The sequence below is a fragment of the Geotrypetes seraphini genome, chromosome 9 (genome assembly GCF_902459505.1).
Source record: "Geotrypetes seraphini chromosome 9, aGeoSer1.1, whole genome shotgun sequence".
NCBI classification, from domain to species: domain Eukaryota; kingdom Metazoa; phylum Chordata; class Amphibia; order Gymnophiona; family Dermophiidae; genus Geotrypetes; species Geotrypetes seraphini.
Genome location: NC_047092.1, coordinates 65,115,575 through 65,138,028, shown reverse-complemented (window position 1 = coordinate 65,138,028; position 22,454 = coordinate 65,115,575). Strand labels below are relative to the sequence as shown.

Here is a 22,454-nt window from a genome sequence, read left to right as displayed (position 1 = left end):
GAGGGCAGACATATGAAAGGGGAGAGATACAAAGAGGATGAAATATTGATGAAAGGGGAAAGAAGGGATATGCTGGATGGAAAGGTGAGAATAAGCTGCATAGAAGGAGGGAGATTGAAGTCTGGGTAGAAGAGATTGGAAAGTGATGATGGAAGGGGGAAGGGGAGAGAGAGGGCAGACTGTACGGAAGGGGGAAGATACTGATGGAAGGAGTGAATGAGTATGTGGAGATGCTAGATGGAAAGGGAGTGAGGAGGCAGATGCTGTATATAAGGGAGTAGATAGCTGATTTTTTGGGGGGTAGGCAGGCAGGAGGGAGATAATGATGGAAGAGGAAAAAGGAGAGATATAGGGGTCAAACACAGTATAGATGGGGAAGAGAAAGAGGACAGAGTTAGTGGAAGACTGGGAATAAGGGGAAGTAAAATAGGAGAGCCAGTGTAAGGGAAAGAGATGGAAAGCTGCCGGTAAATGTAAAAAAAGAGGTAACTTGAAGACTAGATAGTAAGAATGAGTTAAATCTGAATATAGAGACAGAAAAATAAATTGAGGATAACTGAAAGGAAAAGGAGGAGAGAAAAATCCTAGAAAGAGACTTAGCACGGAAGAAAGCAGAAACTAGAGAATTGAATGGTCAGAACATAAAGGTAGAAAAAAGAATTTCATTTTTAGTTCAGGATAAAGTAGTGTGGTACCCATGTTTATAAAGGTTAATAAATATAAATGGAAAATAGAATTAAGATGATTTTTTTCACTGGACTAATTTTAATACATTTTTTTACCAACTGTCCGAGACCAAAACCTCCTTTCTTAGGTCAGGACAGTTTACTGTCTAAACCTGGGGAAGGAGGTGTTGGCTTCTGAGAGCTAACTGAAAAATGTTTTAAGTCCTTTCTATAAAAAATCATCTTATTTTCCATTTTTTTATTTATATTTGTAATTCTTAATTTGTAATGAACAGTATCTATAATACCCCATGTGTACCATCTCTCTTTCCCTTTCACTCATACACCCATGCCCAACAATTCTTCCAGGAAGTGACATCAGAAGGAGAGCCAAGGCCAGCACAGGCAGCAGGTTGGAGATGCTGTCTCGCACCAGTGAAGTGTTAAAGAGGTTTAAGGGATGGGAATATACTCGCACGGCGGGGAAAGAGTGGGGGTAGGGTTACCAGACGTCTAGATTTCCACAGAAATGTCCTCCTTTTGAGGACATGTATGGGGGTCTGGACGACTTTTCAAACCCGGCACTTTGTCTGTGTTTCGAAAAGCCTCTCAATCACGTCGGGCAGGAGGCAATCCGTGTATGATGTCATCACGTGACATCCGTGCATGCGCGGATTGCCTCCTGCCTGACCAAAGCAGGGTAGGGGACAGAGCTAGGGCAGGACTGGGGCAGAGATGGGCGGGCCTGGGGGGTGGGTCTAGGGCGAGAGAAGAGAGTGGGAAGTACCACCTCCCTGAATGCCTCCTACCCTTGCTATGCCACTTCCCACATTAGTGATCAATGGAGCTTAGTTAAAGGGCCCCTATGAGATGAATAGAACATATGACATAACCCAACAGAAGGGCTTCTTGACTAGCCTTGCAGTTGTCATTGTTTAAAATTCTTAGGGTTTGTTTTTTTAAAAAAAATTATTTTGAATGATGAAAAGAAGCAATAATTCATATGCTTTTGCCCAACATTGCTGAAAGCCAGCAACTAGTAACACAGTTTTAACAATGGAATGTAAAAGAAGCTTCTTGATTCTTTTTAATTAAAATTTCAATGGAGAAAATATTTATTGTCCATAGGCTAAGCCAATATATTTACTTAACTATCCAACTCTAAAAAATTATAACTGTCTTTCAGCAATATAACCTGCTGCCATAATTTAAAGTTTTATTTAATAAAATGGTACTGTTACTGTACATTATTTAGTATCTCATAAATAACTTTTATGTATCCAAAGGGAAATAAGCAGTGTAATTATTCATGACTAGTAAAGATACCACATCACACATAAATAATTGCATAATGTTATAAACCAACAGTTGTTTTTCTACCATGGATTTGTAACTAGCAGCATTGTTCCCTCTAAGCTGAGTGGCAGTCCTCTTGCCAGTGGGGGTGCTATTTCACTATCATATTTTCTTTTCTTTTTTTTTATAGTAGTTTGCAATCATAGAAAAATAGAAATGAGTTAATTACATAGGAAAAATATAATAGAAGTATTAATAACATCAATTTTTTTCTTAGACCACCCAAATCATAGACCATCAAATCTTAAAGAGAAGACTTTCAAGAAAATTCAAAAGAAGCAAGCAGAGTATGATTAACAAACCCAGAAAATCATTATCTCCAATTAAGAATGAAAATCACTAGAGACCTTTTTAAAATCAAGAAAGGACCTCAATTTTGTTGGTACAAAGAAAGCATACTTAACCCCAAATAACGGATCAAACAGTTACATGAATAAACCAATATGAAAAAAGCAACGAAAGTTTTTATTTCTTCTCATATAGCCAAAAATTCCTCTCTGCGATTTTGGGTAATTTTAGATACATCTGGATTAATCCAGATCCTTTGACTATAAAAACCTTCCTGTTTCTAGAAATAAAAAAAAAACCATTATATTGAAGCACTATCCCCACTGGCAGCAATGCTTTTGGAGGACACCCACTTAGCTTAGAAGGAACAGTGACAGGCTCTTTTAACCTATATTTGTCTTTAATTACTCAGAACTATATTTTGTTTTTATACAAAAGTGTAGATTGAAAAAAGCCCTTGTAATGAAATATTGATATATGGAAACATCAAGGGCTCCTTTTTTTTTTTTTTTTAATTCTTTATTCATTTTCAAATTTACAATAAGTATAACAATATATCCAAACAAATTAACAATAAATATAACACTTAATAATCATCAATGGTACAAATAATATGCTCTTATCTCCCACCCTTCCCACCCTTTCTTATCATATAATCAATACCTTATACAATATGCAACAATAAATTTACCCTCCCCTCCCCCCCTCACAATCAAACTTGTAAATTTAAGGGGAAAAAAATAAAATAAAATGTCATCTAATCGGTACAATACTTTGTAAATGGCTCCCACACATCCTGAAATTTCCTGAAAACTGCGCTGTATTGCAATAAATCTTTCCATTTTATAAACATGACATAAGGAATTCCACCAGAAATTATAATTTAATCTACTCCAATTTTTCCAATTATACGTAATTTGTTGAATGGCAACCCCAGTCATTATAAGTAATAATTTGTTATTATTTATAGAAATCTGACTTTTTGCTCTCATTGCCATACCAATCATATGATAATGCCACTGGGTTATCTAATAAACAATTAATTTGGTCCCAAATTGATTTCCAGAAATTCATAATAAATGGACAATAGAATAATAAATGATCTAAAGTCCATGCTTCAAGATGACAGTGCCAACATTTATTAGACTTAGAGCTATCTAATTTTTGTAATCGAACAGGGGTCCATAATGCTCTATGTAATAGAAAAAAACAAGTTTGTCTCATAGATGCTGAGACTGTACATCTCATCCTCCAAGTCCAAATTCGTGGCCATTGAGACGCAGTAATTTGGTGCTTAATCTCAATACTCCAAATGTCTCTCAAACCAGTGTTTAGTTTCTTTTTAATAAATCCAGTCAGCAATTTATACCACTGGGCGGCCTGGTGACCCAAGAAGTCCTCCTGAAAGCATAAGAACTCCATACTAAAATGATTACTAAGGTTTTTCCATTCAGGGAACCCCGCCTGAATGGCTTGCTTCAGTTGCAACCATCTAAAACATTCTGATTTATTAAGACCATATTTATGTTGCAACTGTGAAAATTCAAGCATTTTACCATTAGAGATAACATCATCTAATAAACGTATTCCTGCTATCATCCAATGCTAACCCCCATGCTAGCCGAAAAACTATCGCCTGCTCAAGATGAGGCGGAAGCGGCTAGTGCGACCAGCAAATTAGCACGCACTATTACGCGCGTTAAACCGCTAAAGCAGCTTTGTAAAAGGAGCCCCAAATTTCCACTTGATTTCAGAATAATGATTTAGCTTGATATAAAAAGGAAGTCATTTAAGAAGTGATGGATGGCATTTACATGTGAATAACAATTAAATGTGTAAAAGCCCTCTACACTCAAACCATAGTTTCTGACAGCAGCTCTTTATATAATCAGATCTACAGTCATTTTAAAGGAGACTTGTTAGGGAGGGGCATAGTATGGGTAAGAGACACAAGTAAGCCTGTATTCCCAACTCTGTAACAGCAACTAGATGTTGCGTTTATACCTACCTGCCTGATGCAGGCATAAGCGTTGGCTAACTTGTTTTGATCTGGGGTAAATACCAGATACTGAGGGGGCACTCATGCTTACCTCTTTAATTGGTGCTAACTTTAATTGGTGCTAACTTGAGGTCCAGTTTTATAAAATTCAGCACTTACTCATGTAAATTGCCAAATCAGCACTCAACAGTGTCAACACCCCAAATGATGCCACTCTAGAATTTGTTACTGGAGAATGTGGTGAAAGCAGTTAGCCTAGCAGGGTTTTAAAAAAAGGGTTGGCTAATTTCCTAAAAGAGAAGTCCATAAACCATTATTAAGATGGCTTGGGAAAATCCACTTCTTATTCCTTGGACAAGCAACATAAAATCTGTTTTGCTCCTTGGAATCTTACCAGGTACTTGTGACCTGGGTTGGCCACTTTTGGAAATAGGATACTGGGCTTGTTGGAGGTGTGTTTTGGGCAGGACTAGGGAGGGCTTAAACATAGAGACCTGGATTCTGTTAATGGTGCCTTAATAGTCTGGTGCCTATAAAAATGGTGCCGGCCATGTGTCAATCACATTTAGGCGCTGTTACCAGAATCGGGGCTACTGGCACCTAAGAAAAAACGTGGGTGTCGGTAATGTAATGTAGGCCAGGGTTTTAAAAGCCTACATTACCGGTATTTTTGAGACTCAGGCCTAGTGTGTCCAAGGTCATATCCGCCCCTAACCATGCATACTTTAACCTTAGGTACCGCTAGTCACCATTCTGTAGGCGTAATGATGTACGGGGCAGGACTTATTTAGGTTATTAACCTGGTGCTGGTCACCTATGAGTTTCCTGCCTGGGGTAAAAAAAGTTTCATATATTTATTTATTATTCAACTTTTTTGGCCCGTACTGATTTGTCCTTTCATTAAGTATTTAATCATGATTTTTTGATTCAGTGTTTGGTTGGTGTTGAAAGGGGACTTGGAGTTTTCTTGCCAGATTTTTATTTTGGTCACACCATCAGAAGAGAGAGATCACTGGACATTTTGATTGGGAAGATGCTAGGAACCAAGTGAAGAGGATGACCTGCAATCAGATGACTGGACATGTTGAAAATAACCATGGAGATGATGCTGGAGGACCTTACCAGACTAACACAAAACTGATTTATTTTTAGATCTGTAATTCGTCAAGTCATTAAGACTCGAACACGAGTCGATGGCATCTAACAACAGTACTAAAATAGGTACTTTCCTGCTTACTTATCATAGGTGCCCTGCAATAAACTTACTCTCTTTATGCATGCATGTAAAGGGCCAGTCTAAAAGCCCTGCATTAGAGGTTACTGACTTTTACTCTTAAATACATAGGGCTTCCACATTATGTTTTAAAACATAGGATTTCAATTTTTTGAATGACATTTTTCAACAGACCAAATAGGAGTGAATTTGAATCCATGATATCCATTTTACTAAAGAATGTTCCTTTCTCCTAGGTGTATAGAATTTTTCCTAGTTGATTATTTTTTATTGCCTAATATATCATGGCATTGACAAGGCAATCGCTCTGATGTATTGGGTTAATGGAGATGGAAATCACAGCCCCTTTGTTACAAGCAATTGAAATTCAGTAGTTTCCAGTCGATATGGCATCTGTGTGCAGTGAAAGATGAGCTCCAGCAATTCCACTTTTGCTCACAGAAGACTGGCAATTTTTTAAGATTTGGTGCATTTTATTCAAGCAGCCAATAACAGCTAAATTATAGATAGGTGCAGTTTACAGAAAGTTTCATACTATCAGAATATTTCCAGACTGAATCACCTCATATATGACTAAAAAAAATTGTAGGTTAGAGTCTAACATTTATTGTGCATTTTTACCTCTTTGAGAGAAGTGCTGCTGTCACCTTTCAGTTTTTGTAATACATAAAATATGCCTGGGTGGTTCTACTGTTAGAAAAATAAGTAATTTTACCAGGAATTTCCCCATTTTAAAATGTAACTCAAAGCACATCATCTTGTCCTTTACAAAGTAACTCATAATCTCTTTTTTTTTTTTTTTTAATCTTTCCTTCTAAAATCTAATCGACATATACTCCCAAGTTCTAGAAATCATGCCCAATTTTAGATGCCTAATTGGTCATGGAGTTATAGCATAGGCTAGTTATGCAAATTACATACCCCCCTCCCTTTTTTATCAAGCCTTGCTGTCAAGCAGCATGACCTAAATGCCGTGTCACCCATTCTAATCCTATGGGCTGACTGGCTTTTAGCAGTTTGATAAAAGTGTGTTGGGGGGGCATAACTAACTAATTAGTCCCAAATTGGCAAATAATTAGAGATAAATGCTAATAATTGGTGTTAACAAACACTAATTAGTGCTAATTTGCAGTTATGCACATTTTTTAAAAAGTATGCTTCTATGGGCCAATATTCAAAGCAATTTAAGCTGGCAGGAGAGACTCTTAGGGCTAGATTCACAAAGCAAACTGAACGGATTGCGACCCCTTTGCGCCCTGATTTCCCTCCGACCCGATTCACGTACCTCTCTGCCGACCATCCTCCGATCCGCGCATGCAAATGAGGGCAACGGCATGCAAAGTAGCATGCAAAGTAGGCAGGGACGCAATTCACAAACCAAACCCTGCAACACCAACGGGGCTGGCCGATCACAAACAAGCGACTGCTGAGGACCAGTTTTTCAAGCCCTTTCCGATTGCCTGCTCTCTGCTGCCCTGCTCTCTGCCCTGTCAGTTCCGAACTCTCCTGCTGCCCTGAACTCTTCCTGCTGCCCCGAACTCTTCCTGCTGCCCCGAACTCTTCTGCTCCCCCGAACTCTTCCTGCAGCCCCATCTCTCCCACTGCTCTGGATCGCCTGCCTGCCCCAATCACCTGCATACCTGGAGCTGCCTGCCCGAACGCCTGCCTGCCCCGAACACCTGCCTGTCCCGACTCTCCCACCCTTCCCTGCGAGCAGGTTCGTGAATCTAGCCCTTAATCCTCAATATTCAGCAGTACTAAATCAGCCAGTGTCACTGAATTTCACCTCTGACCACTCACCAAAAGAAAGTGAGCTGCCTTGAGAGGTTACTGCAGTGATTTTGGAATGGTGCCATAAGGGCAGGAGTGAGAGGGCTGCCTTCCTGCCCCAAATGACCACCACTGGACTACCAGGGATTCAGATCAGCCAGGGGGGAGAGGCTACCTGGACAGCTAAGGGGTTGAGATGGGAAGGCATTCTTCTCCATGAGCGGGGGGGAGGAAGCATTATTGGGGGTGGGAGGTGGGAGGAGGCACAGAGCACCATATTAAAAAAATTAAGTTATGTGGGTGCCAGACCAATATTCAACTAGCACTTGCATAAGTTCTGGCACCCAGTCCACCCACATGTAGCCCCTAATTTCAATGTTGGTGCCCAGGTATGGCCCAGCACTGAATATTGGGTACTAATTTAGATGTCAGTGTTAAAAAAAACCAACAAAACATTTACTCTCAGTGCCTAAATATGATGGGGTAGAAACATAGAAACATAGAAAAAAGCAGCAGAAAAGGGCTATAGCCCACCAAGTCTGCCCATTCCAAGTATCCCCTCCCCTGAATTTACTCCCTTAAAGATCCCACGTGAGTATCCCATTTTCTCTTAAAATCCGTCACGCTGCTGGCCTTTATCACCTGGAGTGGGAGTCTGTTCCAATGATCCACTACTCTTTCGGTGAAGAAGTACTTCCTGGAGTCGCCATGAAACTTCCCTCCCCTGATTTTCAGTGGATGCCCTCTGGTGGTCGAGGGTCCCATGAGCCAGAAGATATCATCTTCTGACTCGATGCGTCCCGTGATGTACTTATATGTTTCAATCATATCTCCCCGTTCTCTTCTTTCCTCAAGTGAGTACAGCCGCAATTTTTTAAATCTTTCTTCATACGTGAGATCCTTGAGCCCCAAAACCATCCTGGTGGCCGTTCGATGAACCGACTCGATCCTCAGCACGTCCTTTCGGTAGTGTGGTCTCCAAAACTGAACACAGTACTCCAAGTGAGGCCTCACCATGGCTCTGTACAACGGCATCATAACTTCAGGTCTCCTGCTGACGAAACCTCTGTGGATACACCCCATCATTTGTCTTGCCCTGGAGGAAGCCTTCTCCACTTGATTGGCAACCTTCATGTCCTCTCTAATGATCACCCCTAGGTCGCATTCCGACCCCCTAGGGTAGTCTATAAACAGTGTCCTGGATACTATACAGTGCCGGTAAGAAATGTCCGCTGATTGCCCTGCAATCTCTTTTCCTTTGTTTTGCCACCGCTGCTGCTGTTAGTGAGGGTGTTGGGTTTGGGGGACAGAAGGGACAGATGCTTGATGGGAGAAGAAAGGGGAAGGACTCTGGTTGAGGGAGAGAGAGGGTGGAAGCTGAATGATGGGAAGAAAAGGGAAAGATGCTGGATGTGGGAGGGGTAAGAAAGGGGGCCGCATCTGGAGAGTCTCCGAGCATGCACAGATGCCTGTGATATCATCTGCGCATGCTCAGAGGCTTTCCAGACGCGGCCAGGAGGTCGGGGCATTTCAAAACCCAGACAAACTACCGGGTTTTGGAAAGTCCGTTCGGGCACCCAGACTAGGGTTACCAGATTTGACAATTTGAAAACCCGGATGCATGGCCCCGCCCCATTTTTGCCCCATCCCCATCCCATCCCCGTTCTGCCTCTAGCCCTGCCCTGCTCTGCCTCAAGCTCTACTCCCCAAAGCGCATCACTCTCTTGGTCTTCAGACCGCATTTGGAGGGCTTCCTGCACGTGCGTATGCATGTGACATCACCCGCGCATGCTTGTTGGAAGCCCTCCAGACATGGCTGGAGCTCAGGGCTTTCCAAAACGTGGACAAACTGCCAGGTTTTGTAAAGTCCTCCTTTAAAAAGAGGACATGTTCAGGTTTTTAAGGACAACTGGTAACCCTACCCTTAATGGTAACTGCCAGTGTTCCTTATACAGCTGTCCTCAAACAACTCTCTTTCAGGGAGAGCAACACAAGACAGCTCGTCCATAAGGTCAGTTCTTTCTAAATGATGAACTTCCCTTTCCTTTGAGGCTCAAAACACAGACACCTGCTTTTCCTGCAATTCCCTTATCACCACAAAAAAAAGAAATCTTCTTATTCCCTCTCTTCTCAGGGAAAATTCCAGGCAGTCTAGAGCTGAGATTCTTTCCTCTCTCTCCAAGGAAGTTTGAGGCAAGACCAGCATCCGTTTCCTTTCTCTCCTCGACTCTCTGACTCAGGCTGTTTTCCAAAATGTGACAGCACTATGCAGGGAAGTTTGCAGCTCTACCCCCCTCCTGCAACAACTAGGGAAGCTAACAGCTCCCTGGCTCACCAGCAGGTAACAAGGGCTTTGCAGTACCCTTCCCAGGGTACCTGTTTTCCGTTCCAGGACTGCCTGCTCTACTTCCTCCTGCCCCTCTGTCACAGGACCACGATGTGATGTCAGAAGGGAGCTAAGGGTGGCGCAAGCAGCAGTGGAAGATGCAGCTCATGCCAGCAAAAATTTCAAGAGGTATGCGGGGGCAGGGGTGCACGACACAGCGTGGAAGAGGAGGGGGGTGCATTGTATGGCAATTCCAGGTGCCACCACCCCGGGCACCAATCTCCCTCACCACACCACTGCATTTGTTTCCAAATATCCCCCTTGCAATCGTGGGGATCCCTAGGGCCTTTCTGGAAACTAACTCCTTTTCATAAACACTACTTGGTCTTGCCAGTCACACATTTTACTATTTGCCGTACCAGAGAGCAGAAATTGCATCCATAAGAATTAATAGGAAATTAATTCAGTTTTCATTAGAAACTAAAAGAACAGAAAAACAACTTTATCCACAACTAATTCAAATCTCATAGGAGACAAAATAACATATTCCTATAAAATGAGTTGTTTATGTGATTCATGGCTTTGTAAAGGATTTGAATAACTGACATGAATAATCAAGAGCCACTTTGATTAAATTATGATGTGCTGTTCCCCATGAGGATTACTGTTATGAGTAAATTTATTGTGAGAAATTTGATAAAGTTATGATTTTAAATCGAGTTATTCATTTGGGAAGCAGGTAGTTTGATAGGTTGGCAAATACATTTTGGGCTGCAGAGCAACAAACAGTAAAGCATCATGGATGAATTCAGACTGGACATGTATCTTCTCTCCTACGCAGGCGTGATGAGAGAAGAAATTTGGTGTGGCCTGAAAAAAATGGATCCCCATTTAATTTTAGTCTAGACTTAATTTGAATCTGATGAATTGGCCAGGTATAAGGTTCACTAGCCAACTGGCAAGTGTAGGAGCTGGTTTTAGAAAGGAGTTACAAGATGGGCATCGATAGGTGTCTATAACTTAGGTGCCTAAAATACCATCGCCTAACGAGAGAGAGGTGTAGTGGTTAGAGCTGCAGTCTCAGCATCCTGCGGTTGTGGGCTTAAACCCCATGCTATTTCTTGTGACCCTGGGCAAGTCACTTAATGTTCCACTGCCCCAGTTACAATAGATAGATTGTGAGCCCACTGGGACAGATAGGGAAAATACAAAGCACAGAAGACCCGTTTCAGAATTTTGAGTTCACACCAGGTGAAGTTTACAGTGAACTGGCAAGATACGAAAATTGGCCTTTACTATCGTCCACCAGGACAGGCGGAGGAAACTGACGCAGAAATGATGGAGGAAATCAAACAAGAATGCAAGACAGGCAATGTAATTATATTGGGAGACTTCAATTTCCCAGGGATAGACTGGAAACTAGCAACCTCCAACTGCGGCAAGGAAGCCAAGTTCCTGGAGGTGCTAGGGGATTGCTTCCTGGAACAAATGGTAAAAGAGCCGACAAGAGGCAACGCCACCTTGGACTTGGTCCTAAATGGCCTCACGGGACCGATAACAGAAGTGGAAGTCATAGTTCCACTGGGAACGAGTGATCATAATGTAATCAACTTTAAACTACACATCAGGAAAGGGAAACATGCCAAAACCTTAACCACCACCTTGAACTTTAAAAAGGGTAAATACGATAGCATGAGAGCCATGGTAGAAAAACGACTCGAGAAGATGATGGACAAACTTGAAACGGTTGATCAGGCATGGACACTACTGAAAAATACTATCACAGAAGCACAAGATCTCTACATTCCGAAGATTTCCAAAGATCGGAGAACAAAGAGCAAAAGAGAACCGGCATGGCTTACCATACAGGTGAAGGAAGCCATAAAAGAAAAGAAGGACTCTTTCAAAAAATGGAAATGCATAAAGACAACCGAAGCCTGGAACAAACATAAAGATGATCAGAAGAAATGTCACAAGGCGGTGAGGAATGCAAAACAGGAATATGAGGAAAAAATAGCCCAGGAGGCCAAAAACTTCAAGCCCTTCTTTAGATACGTGAAAGGGAAAAAACCTGCAAAAGAGGCAGTGGGACCCCTGGACGACCAGGGAAGAAAAGGGTACGTCAAGGAAGATAAACAAATCGCAGACAAACTAAATTCCTTCTTTGCGTCCGTCTTTACGAAGGAGGACACCTCAACAATACCTGAAGCGGAGAAAGTGTTTGCAGGAGAAATAGAAGACAGCCTCACCACAGTTGAAGTGGACTTAGACCAGATATACTATCAGATCGACAAACTTAAAAGCGACAAATCCCCTGGACCGGATGGGATTCATCCGAGAGTCTTAAAGGAATTGAAGGTTGAAATCGGAGAGTTATTGCAAAAACTTGCAAACCTGACAATCAGAACTGGACAGATACCGGACGACTGGAGGATAGCGAACGTCACCCCAATTTTCAAAAAAGGATCGAGAGGGGAACCGGGCAACTATAGACCTGTGAGTCTTACGTCTGTCCCTGGCAAGATGGTTGAAGCACTGATCAAGGATAGCATAGTCCGGCACTTGGACGCATATGACTTAATGAAACCCAGTCAACATGGATTCAGGAAAGGGAAATCATGTTTGACTAATTTACTCCAATTTTTTGAGACCGTGAACGAGCAAATCGATAGTGGGAAGCCGGTGGACATAATATATTTGGACTTCCAGAAAGCGTTTGACAAAGTTCCACACGAAAGACTTCTCAGGAAACTACATAGCCATGGCATAGAGGGGGATATACAAAGATGGATAGGCAAATGGCTGGAAAACCGAAAGCAGAGAGTGGGCATAAATGGGAAGTTCTCCGACTGGGAGAAAGTGACTAGTGGTGTGCCCCAGGGCTCGGTACTTGGGCCGATCCTTTTTAATATTTATATCAATGACCTAGAGGAAGGAACATCCAGTGAGATCATCAAGTTTGCAGACGATACAAAACTATGCCGGGCAATCAGATCGCAGGATGATAGCGAGAAACTCCAGAGCGACTTGTGTCAGTTAGAAACATGGGCGGAGAAATGGCAGATGAAATTCAATGTGGAGAAATGCAAGGTAATGCATTTAGGCAATAAAAATAAGGAATACGAGTATACAATGTCAGGTGCAACTCTGGGGAAGAGTGAACAAGAAAAGGACCTGGGTGTGCTGATAGACAGAACCCTGAAGCCGTCGGCACAATGCGCGGCAGCGGCAAAGAAGGCAAATAGAATGTTGGGCATGATAAAGAAAGGAATCTCGAGTAGATCGGAGAAAGTTATAATGCCGCTTTATAGGGCAATGGTCAGACCACACTTGGAATACTGCGTCCAACATTGGTCTCCCTACCTAAAGAAGGATATAAAACTGCTGGAGAGGGTGCAGAGACGAGCAACAAAACTGGTGAAGGGTATGGAGAAACTGGAATACGAGGACAGACTTATAACACTAGGATTGTTCTCCCTTGAGAAAAGGAGACTGCGTGGGGATATGATCGAGACCTTCAAAATACTGAAAGGAATCGACAAAATAGAGCAGAGAAGATTATTTACATTGTCCAATTTGACACGGACTAGAGGACATGTAATGAAGCTAAGGGGGGACAGGTTCAGGACTAATGTCAGGAAGTTCTGCTTCACTCAGAGAGTGGTTGACACCTGGAATGCTCTCCCAGAGGAGATTATTGCGGAATCTACCGTCCTAGGCTTCAAGAGCAAACTAGATTCATATCTCCTTAAGAGAGGCATATAAGGATATGGTGGAATATAAATTACGCCAGGTGTACACCTGGCAGGGCCTCCGCGTGTGCGGATCGCCGGACTTGATGGACCGAAGGTCTGATCCGGAGAAGGCAGTTCTTATGTTCTTATGTTCTTAAGGTGAACAAAGCCATGGGACCAGACAATTTGCACCCAAGAGTGCTCAGAGAATTGAGCGATGTCCTGGCGAAACCGTTGGCTGAGCTATTCAATCTCTCCCTAAGTAAGGGGAAAGTTCTCCTGGACTGGAAATTAGCTAATGTCGTTCCTCTGCATAAAAAGGGTTTCAGGGTAGAGGCTGCGAATTATAGACCGGTGAGTCTCACATCAATAGTGTGCAAACTCATGGAAACACTAATTAAAAGCAAATTGGACGGGGGGCGCTGGTGAGCCCGATGAGTTAGGCGGCTAGCGGCACGAGTTCCGTCGGCATCGACCCAAACAACAATCAAAAGGCATCAATATAATTTTATTATTGAAACGAGCGATTCGCGCTTACCCGGCTCAATGGCCTCGGGAAAACCTAGTAAGCGCAAAAGCGCTGAACCGGCGTCGCCGACGAAATCGGAGCTGACTAAAGGTGAAGACACGGCGTCGGCGGCCATCTTGGCTGAGCTGCACAAAATAAAAGAATTGCTCCTGGAAACGAAACAGGATACCAGCGAGCTGAAAGCCGAATTTGCATCGCTAAAGGAGGAGGTTGCGGCAGCGCAGGTTAAAACTACGATGCTGGAAAATCGAACTGCGGCTGCTGAAACTTCTATAAAATCACTGATTAAACAGTCTAGCCGCGTGACTGCGCTGGAGCGTGCTCTCGAAGACGCGGACAACCGCGCACGGCGGACCAGTTTTCATCTTCTTGGCCTACCGGAGGGTAGGGAAGCTTGCGACTTAGTGGATTTCTTGGCGGCTTTTCTACCCTAGATTCTCAAAATGCAAGACAATGTTAAATTGGATTTTGAATGTGTCTTTCGTCTGCCTCAAGCTAATGTTTTTCATAAAAAATATCCCAGGCCGGTACTTGTCACACTCCTTCGTCATAAACAAGTTATTAACATCATGCAGCAGGCCAAACTACACTCTCCTATCCTTTTTGAAGGAAACAAGATCTTATTTGTTCCAGACCTGGCTAAGGAAACGGCGAAGAAAAGGAAACTTCTCCTGTCATACAGACCCCAACTTAAGAACATGGGAGCAAAGTTTGGTATGTTATACCCTGCTCGGTTCAGGGTTACCTATAATAACTCAACTAAAGACTATACAAATCCCTCTGACTTGGCAGATTTCATAGAAAGTGTGAAACCTACAGCCATTGATAAGACTTGATATAGCTTACTATGTTTGTTGGTCTCAGCCTGTTTCCTACACTGTTATATTTTCTGTGCAGCTCTTCCTTTATTATTGTACAATTTTGTCTATTCATTTTCCACCTTGCCTGTTAAGCTCAGATGCCTTAAATCTCAAGTTATGCACTGATGGGGCTCTGCTGACTGGGCTTCTTTTCCTTGTCAGCTTTCTAACCCATGGTGTTTTTTCCTGTTTTACTACAGTTTTCTATGCAATTGCAGTTTCTACTAACATATTTCTGTGCATTAACCATTTTTTATCCCTATGATAGGCTATGTATCTCAACTGGGTTATTTGCTCTTATGTCACCGCACATAACTTTTCCTATATTGTTTCAAGCATTTTCCATCATGTTTAAATGAATGGCGTTAACCTGTTTTTCTCTCAATGTAAAAGGGTTTCATAATCCTGTGAAAAGGCTCAAAATACTGCGTTACACGGAGTGTTACAATCCTGATATCATATTCTATCAAGAAACACACCTGTGCGCCACTGAGGCTCTTAAGGTTGCCCCTAAATGGGCTTACAAGCCATTGTTTTCTCCTTCAGTCGGGAAGAAAAATGGAGTTATCACTCTGATTAGGAAAAGATCTGAAGTTACCATTGTTAATTCATCTCATGACATTGAGGGGCGATGGCTCCGTGTTACCCTACAAGTTGCGGATTCGCTTTTGCATCTTTACAACATCTATGCGCCCAACCAGGACTGTCCACTTTTTTTTGAAGCTTTGGCGGATGACATTAATTCAGTGGATTCCCATCCCTTGATATTAGGAGGGGACTTCAACCTTGTCCTGAACCCAGACATTGATAGGAAATCTAAAGCTTCTTACAAGAGAACCAAGGCTTGGTACTGTCTACAAGACTTGCTATGTCAGCTGAGATTAGTGGATCCGTGGAGGCTGATGCACCAAAATGATGAGCAGTATACTTTTTTCTCCCCTCCACACTCTTCTTATTCTAGAATAGACTTCTTCCTACTCAGCTACTCGATGGTACATAAAGTGGACTCTTCAGAGATACAGTCCATCACCGTGTCTGATCATTCCTCAATTACGCTCACTCTAAGGGACATAGTGCATTCGAAGATTTCTGGTGCTTGGAGATTTAACTCATCCTTATTAGAAGATCCTATGTTTATAGGATGTATCAAAGAACACATTGATATCTACTTCACCATCAATAAAGTGGAGGACACGTCCTGGCAAATCACATGGGATGCATTCAAATCATATATCAGAGGAATAATCATTTCCTATGCTGCCAGAAAAAGAACTGAAATGAGACAAAGTCTGCAGATAATGGAAATACAGATCGCGACTCTGGAATCCTCTCACACCAAAGATCCAAATAATATTGCTCTTCTCACTGAATTGAACAAATTTAGGTATGAATATAATCTAAACCTTAGTAAAACAGCTGCCTCTGAGGTTCTGCTCCAGTCTTCTTACTATTATGCCACTTCTAATAAAGCCGGTCACCAACTGGCACAATATTTGAAAGTGAAAATGGAAAGAACTACTATTCCGGCTCTCAAAACGGATCAAGGGGAAATACTAACAGCAAATACTGAGATTTGTGCTCAGTTTCACAATTTCTATAGTGACCTCTACCAGACAGAACAACCTTTGATACCTCTAATTGATGCATATCTTGACAAAATTGACGGACCCAAATTAAATGAGGAAGATGACGATCTGCTATCTGCACCATTGAAGATGGAACATCTTGAAGAAGCATTACACTCAATGGCCAGGCGTAAAACTCCAGGTCCTGATGGCTTATCAGTTGAATTCTATGTCGCTTTTAAGGAGGCCTTATTACCGATCCTGACATTATATCTCAATTACCTTATTACTCAAGGTGCGGTGTAAAGGGTTCCTTTACAGAAGCTACGATTATTGTTTTGCCAAAACCAGACAAAGACCCATTGTTTGTTCAACATTATAGACCTTTGTCCTTGATAAACGTCGACGCTAAGATATATGCGAAACTGTTGGCTAATAGACTACAACTTGTAATGCCAAAGTTAATACATACTGATCAAAACGGTTTCATGAGGGGCCGACTAGCCAGTGATAACTCTCGTCTTTTTACCCATATCATTATGCAAGCTTTTGAGTCAACCACTGCATATGTTACTGTGGCTCTGGACGCAGAGAAGGCGTTCGATCGCGTCGAATGGCCCTTCATGTTTAAAGCGCTTTCCTGGTTTGGCTTCAGTCACACCTTTATCAAGATGGTGCAGGTTTTATACTCTCATCCTACCACTAGACTACGCATCAATGGTATAATGTCTGAAATGTTTCATCCATCTAGAGGAACCAGGCAAGGTTGTCCATTGTCTCCTCTATTATTTAATTTGGCTCTGGAACCACTATTGATTGATATCAGATCTAATATTCACATTAGAGGCTTTCAAGTGGGTGATGTACACATTAAGCTGTCGGCGTATGCTGACGATGTCCAAATATATACCCTGATGGAGTCTTTGCCTACTGTTCTACGTATAATTGATAATTATTCTCTGGTTTCGGGATACAAACTTAATCCAACCAAATCAGAAGTCATGCCACTGACTACACTTACCTGTGGAGAAGAAGTTCGAGCGCTTCACCTTAAATACGCCCCGACCAAGTTGAAATATTTGGGCGTTTATTTTGGCACCTCAGTAGAAGAAACTCGTGATTTTAATATTTCCTATATCACGGATATCATCATTTCCACTACTTCAAGATGGTCACCTTTGAAGTTGTCCTGGTGGGGTCGCTTAGACTCAATCAAAATGGTCTTAGCACCTAAAATTACTTACATCCTTTCTATGGTTCCCTTCCTTTTTCCAATCTCTGCTTATAAGAAATTTGAATCTATTCTAGTTAAATACTTGTGGAATTCAAAGACGCCTCGCATTGCTTTGAAGAAATTAAAATGCACCAAAGACTGTGGAGGAGTTAACTTTCCCAGCTTTTATGACTATCACCTTTCCTTTTTGTGCAGACAGGGATCTCACTGGTTGATATCACCAGAAGAAGCTAAAATGCCGGCATGGCTAAGGTTGGAACGGGCGTTACTGCCTGAAGAACATCTATTATATGTTTCATTTACCCATAAGAATGAGAAACTTCGCAACAACGTTATTTTATCCTCTACAATGTCTGCTATTCAAGAATTAGATAACATTGCCACAGTACGATGGAATGAAACCATTTATTCACCCCTGTGGCGCAATCCAAGTTTACTGATACAGGGACGCTATATGGAATGGAAATCTTGGCGCAAGAAGGGCATTTGGGCCATTAATCATCTGTACATTGATGGTGCATTTTTGGATTTCTCAGCTATCAATAAGACCTATGGTTTGGAATATATACATCATTATGAATGGTTGCAGCTGAAACATTGCTTGAATGCTCACTTTAGGAAGAATAGGTTGTCCTCTGAATTACCTTCTGTAATTAAATGGTCTACCTTGATTGCCTCAAAATCGGGACAAGCATCATTCTGGTACAAATTGTTACACAAACAGAAATATACTCCACCTTTGACTTTATATGGATTATGGGCTCAGGAAACTCTGGTATCGGGAGACGAGTTCAATTGGGAAGAGATTTGGTTATCCTCCTTTAAAGCTTTGAAATCCTCTAATATGCTACATTCCGTTCTCTTCCTATATCACCGAGCACACTGGACACCTCTCAAATTGTCTAAAGTTGGGCCTTCTTTGTCGAATAAATGCTGGTCTTGTGCTACTGAAGTGGGTATCCTAGCTCATATGATATATTATTGTAATCAGTTGTTGCCATTTTGGACTGAAGTGTGGGATACCATTAGTCAGATATTACATTTAAATGAAGATTTATCTTTTGCCATTATTATCTATGGGTCATGCGCCCTGAAAAATTGTCTATTAGATAAATATGAAGCTAGATTACTCAAATGCCTAACTCTTATTGCACTCAAAACTATCTTATCCCATTGGAAGGATTTTTCATCTATACATTATAACTATTGGTGGAATACTGTGTGCTTGGTTTCTAAATACGAACTAATTGCTGCTGAAAAAACTTATTCTTGCTATACTTATCACAAAGTATGGTCTTCTGTAATGGACTATTGCAAATTAGTTTAATCTATTAATGTTAAATTCAAGGCCAAGTGTACTTATAAACTGGTGTTTAGATAATAGCTCAAACTTAGCCTATTTTTCGCTGATCATTGCGCTTTAATGCCTGTATGATTGTATTACTGCAATGCATAACTTGTTGTCGTTGGTTTGCTGTTGTTGTAATATTTACAAACTTTAATAAAAAACGATTGAACTTAGAAAAAAAAAAAGCAAATTGGACACGATATTGAATGAAGGGAATCTTCGGGATCCCAGTCAGCATGGATTCACCAAGGGTAGGTCCTACCAATCCAATCTCATCAGCTTCTTTGACTGGGTAACAAGAAAGTTGGACTTGGGAGAGTCTTTGGGCGTCGTGTACCTGGACTTCAGTAAAGCTTTTGACAGTGTCCCACACCGCAGGCTGCTAAGCAAGATGGAATCGATGGGGTTAGGAGAGACACTAACTGCATGGGTCAATGATTGGCTGAGTGGCAGACTTCAGAGGGTGGTGGTTAATGGTACCCTCTCTAAAACATCGGAGGTGACCAGTGGAGTGCCGCAGGGCTCGGTCCTGGGTCCACTCCTTTTCAACATATTCATAGGGGATCTGACTCAAGGGCTTCAAGGTAAAATAACACTATTCGCCGATGACGCCAAACTATGTAATATAGTAAGTGAATGCAGTTTACAGATTTATATGGCGCAGGACCTGCTTACATTGGAAAGTTGGTCCTCAACCTGGCAGCTAGGCTTCAATGCTAAGAAATGTAAGGTCATGCACCTCGGAAGCGGAAATCCACGCAGGACGTACTTCTTGAACGGAGAAACTTTAACTAGGACTTCAGCAGAACGAGATTTAGGAGTAATCATCAGTGTAGACATGAAAACTGCCAATCAAGTGGAGAAGGCTTCATCTAAGGCAAGGCAGATATTGGGTTGTATCAATAGAAGTTTCGTCAGCCGAAAGCCTGAAGTCATAATGCCGTTGTACAGGGCCATAGTGAGACTTCATCTGGAGTACTGTGTGCAATTCTGGAGGCCACATTACAGTAAAGATGTGCGCAGAATTGAATCGGTTCAACGGACGGCCACCAGGATGATCTCGGGGCTCAAGGGTCTCTCGTACGAAGAGAGACAGAACAAATTGCAGCTCTACACTCTTGAGGAACGTAGGGAGAGGGGAGACATGATCGAAACATTTAAGTACCTCACGGGACGTGTCGAAGTGGAAGATGATATTTTCTTTCTCAAGGGACCCTCGGCCACAAGAGGGCACCCGCTCAAACTCAGGGGCGGAAAATTTCATGGCGACACCAGAAAGTATTTCTTCACAGAGAGAGTGGTTGATCATTGGAACAAGCTTCCAGTGCAGGTGATCGAGGCAGACAGCGTGCCAGACTTTAAGAATAAATGGGATACCCATGTGGGATCCCTACGAGGGTCAAGATAAGGAAATTGGGTCATTAGGGCATAGACAGGGGGTGGGTAAGCAGAGTGGGCAGACTTGATGGGCTGTAGCCCTTTTCTGCCGTCATCTTCTATGTTTCTATGTTTCTATGTTACCTGTATGTAAACTGCTTTGAGTATGGTATACAAGTCCCAGTCCCTTTCAACACTCAATTCCGCCACCTAACCACACATACTTTTCATATAGGCACTCCGTCGATTTCCATGTGGAACTTAATTATTTTTAATTGGCTTTTTAAATTGGCTTTTAATGGCATGTTCAATTATCACATCATTTAAACCAGGGATAGGGAACTCTGGTCCTCAAGAGCCGTATTCCAGTCGGGTTTTCAGGATTTCCCCAATGAATATGCATTGAAAGTGGTGCATGCAAATAGATCTCATGCATATTGTAGCCAGGCCGGTGCCTGTAGTCCAGGCCACCACTCCTTGTAAACTGCTCCGACGTGCCTCCCCAACTGAGAGAGGTCCTGCTGGATTCTATTCACTAGCTTCTCAGTGAAACAAAACAAAACCAAAATGAGTCAATGTTTATCAAACATGAATTATCCACTTTATTTGATGGTGAGTATGTTTAGCTTGGCATAATCCCTTGCTCCACAAATACACACTCTTAAAGCAAATACTTTAACTTAGGAACTCAGGCTGGAGTGGTTTCAAAAGGCAAAAGCAATCACTCAGTCCTTTCGTCAGGTAAGTAGTCAAGTATCAAAAACGTCCAAGAAAAAAATAAAAGAGTGTAAACAGTTCTTTTCACTGGCACAAGAAGTCCAATTTCTCTGCACCGCTGAAACTGTTCAGGTGCACAAGCCTGTCACTGTTCTGGCTTCTTCCCCAGCCAGCTCTTCAGGAGTTGGTGAGGGGGAGGGGAAGCAAGAGAATTCACCTAACTTAATCTGTATAACAGACTTGCCAATAATGGCCCCACTATCCCAACCGGATGTATAGTGAATTCTTCCCCACTTACTTCCCTTGGGTTCCCTCACAACCCTGACACAATCAGTCAGCTTCAACTTCAGCTGACTCATTTAAATTTGAAAAAAAAAACGTTTGTTTGTTTTTTTTTTTTCCTTTTCCTTGCTGCTTAATTCAAGCAGGGCAGATACAGCCAGCACAAGTCCTGCAAAGGGGTTTTCCTTACAACCACCCTTTTCCTAAGCAGTGCAGAACCCTCAAGCTCAACAGGGAAAATGAACAAACAATCTCTAGACCTGTCACTTAACTGACTTCCATAAGGTCTTCCTCAGAGAGACTGGAACTTTCAATACATTCCATGGGTTCTTCCCCAGTAAACTGCCCGGCCACAGCGTCAGCATCAGGCTCCCGCATTTCCCAGTCTCTTCCCTCAGGAGTACATTCAGGAGGGTTCCTTTCCTTGGCTGGCTCTGCAAGGACTGCTCTCCTTCTCCTTAGAGCAGCCTCCAAAGTAGTCAGAGGAAACTGCCCTGCCCTCTGAAGGGGAGGAGCTTTTGGCTTACTCTCCCTGCCTGCCTTTGGGAGCCTAATTATCCCCTTCAGCTGATGATCCCCAGGGAAAGAAAGGTTTCTCTGGGGCTGTTGTGGGCTGTCCCAACTCTCCTCTTCTTCTCCCTGGAGATCAGACCTGTCTGCTCCAAAGGGAAACCTGGGTTTTTCCCTAGGCTTGGTCACAATCCTATCCCCGTGATTTGCCCTCCGGATCCCCGGGCCAGGTTTAACAATAGCCTGCCCTGGCGAAAGCTGCACTGTAGGGATAGGATTGTGACAATATTCTTTGGAGAAATCCTGAAAACCCGACTGGAATACGGCTCTCCAGGACCAGAGTTCCCTACCCCTGATTTAAGCCAATAAAAAAAGTATTTATTTATTTTAATTTGTTTTCTAGCCCATTCTCCCCAAAGAGCTCCGAAAAGGTTACAGGTATGTTTTTAGTGCTTTTCTAAAGTTGAAGAGTCCTTTAAGGGATCTGATCTGTAGGGGTAGTAGATTCCAGTGTCTCGGTATAAAGCGGGAGTAGGAACATCATTTGGCAGTTTGCAGTTGAAGGGCATGACCAGGGGGCATTTTGAGACATATTCCATCCTGGGAGCAAAGGGACATGTTCAGCACGTATGGAGGAAGTTTAGTTGTCGTGTAGCCTGG

General features: G+C 42.4%; 1 protein-coding gene across 2 annotated transcripts in view; it reads left to right on the top strand.

Moving 5' to 3' along the window:
- NELL2 (neural EGFL like 2) overlaps nucleotides 1-22,454 on the top strand; it is a 648,388-nt gene that overhangs the window by 420,348 nt on the left and 205,586 nt on the right. The window lies entirely within an intron of this gene.